The following is a 1837-nucleotide window of genomic DNA, read 5'->3' on the forward strand; positions in this document are numbered from 1 at the left end:
CAGACATACAATGGAACACTACTCAGCTAGTAGAAGAAATGGTATCTTGATTCGTGCTCGAAGACATCATGCAGAGCAAAACAAGCCTATCACAAAGAGGCAAATAATGCATGCCCTCACTTAGATAAAAAACAAATACAAGAAAAGGCAAATATAGAAACCAAGGTTTATTTGTGGTAACCAGGGATGGAGGGGGAGGGGAAAAGGGTGGGTAGTTATGAAAAAAAGAACTGCCCCGGTCGGCGCCCAGGCCTGCGGGGTCCCAGCCGCCGGTGGGGACGCTGGCGCCAGAGCCAAGCCGCGGCCATGCGCCTGGGTGTCAGCGCCCAGCAGCCTACAGGAGGCGGCGAGGGCTTCCACCTGTCTGGGGTGCAGGAGAACTCCCCCGCCCACAGGCAGGCCTGCAGCCCTGCTTTGACTTCATCATCACCATCGGACCCTCAAGGCTAAACAAGGAGAAGGACACCCTGAAGGTGCTGCTGAAGGCCAATGTGGAGAAGCGCGTGAAGCTAGAGGTGTTCAACAGGAAGACCATGCGGGTGCACGAGGTCGAGGTGGTGCCCAGCAATATGTGGGGCGGTCAGAGCCTGCTGGGCGCCAGCGGGCGTGAGCTTCTGCAGCTTCCGCAGGGCCAGCGAGCAGGTGAGGCACGTGCTGGACGTGGAACCATCATCGCCCGCCGCCCTTGCGGGCCTGTGCCCTACGCAGACTACATGGTTGGCTCCGACCAGATCCTCCAGGAGAGGGAGGACTTCTTTACGCTCATCGAGGCCCACGAGGGGAGGCCCTTGACGCTGATGGTGTATATATAACTCGGAGTTGGACTTCTGCCGGGAGGTGACTCGAACTACCCAACGCAGCCTGGGGTGGAGAGGGCAGTCTTGGGTGTGGCATTGGCTACGGATATCTGCACCGGATCCCCATCCAGTCCCCTCCCCCCCCCCCCCCCCCGCCACCACAGGTGACCATGTGGTCCTGTGCAGTCCGGACCTGCCCACCCCGGACTTCTCTGGCTGCCTGGCCTCTCCTGGTGTGGAGATGAACTCCGGCCAGGCAAACTACATAGAGGCCCTGCTGCAGGCACCTGCCTCCCTATCGGAGGCACTGCACCCCGAGCCTGGGAGCCCCAGCCAGATGGCCCCAGACCTGGAGGGACTCCTGCGCGCCCACGAGACCCTCCTTCAGCCTCCGCCTCCCCTGCAGCGAGTTATGGACCCAGGCTTCCTGGACGTGTCGGGCATCTCCCTCTTGGACAACAGCAACATGAGTCTCTGGCCCGTCCCAGCCCCGTCCACAGCGGCCCCTCCTGGGGCCAGAGGACGCGAGCTCCAGCAGCGGGTCTCAGGGCGGGGCGGTGAAACCACACGGTCAGGGTCGGAGTTTGAAGTTTCCTTCGCAGACAGCCCGGGCGCCCAGGCCCAGCTAGACCACCTGCCCCAGCTGACCCTCCCCGAATAGCTTCAGCTCCACAGCTTCCACCAAGACTGGCTTTCTGCAGAACTACTTGAAGCCCAGGCCAAACGAAGAGGAGCCTGAGAGCACAGAGCCCTCAGCTTTGGGGATGGAGACTGAGGGGCCGGCCAGTCAGGCCCAGACATCTGCCCCAGAGTAACGCCAGCTAGCACCCCAGGGGCACAGGTGGCAGCTGCTGTGTGGAGCTTTCAGCTGCTGGCGTAGGGGGACTTATCTGTCTGCGCAGACCCCCTGCTGTGATCTCCAGGCGTATCTGCTTTAGGGACGGACCAGTGTCTGTGTCTGAGGACGCCAGGTCTTGGTGTGGCAGAGTGCGGGGAGCAGATTAAATGTGTGTTGTGCAGGAACTGCTGTGGCAGCAGGA

General features: G+C 61.3%; 1 pseudogene; it reads left to right on the forward strand.

The window, feature by feature from the left end:
* The first annotated feature begins 306 nt into the window (after nt 1-306).
* On the forward strand, nt 307-1612 carry LOC142424933 (Golgi reassembly-stacking protein 1-like; annotated as a pseudogene).
* The last annotated feature ends 225 nt before the right edge of the window (nt 1613-1837 follow it).

Source organism: Tenrec ecaudatus, chromosome 13 (genome assembly GCF_050624435.1).
Source record: "Tenrec ecaudatus isolate mTenEca1 chromosome 13, mTenEca1.hap1, whole genome shotgun sequence".
In the NCBI taxonomy this organism is placed as follows: Eukaryota; Metazoa; Chordata; class Mammalia; order Afrosoricida; family Tenrecidae; genus Tenrec; species Tenrec ecaudatus.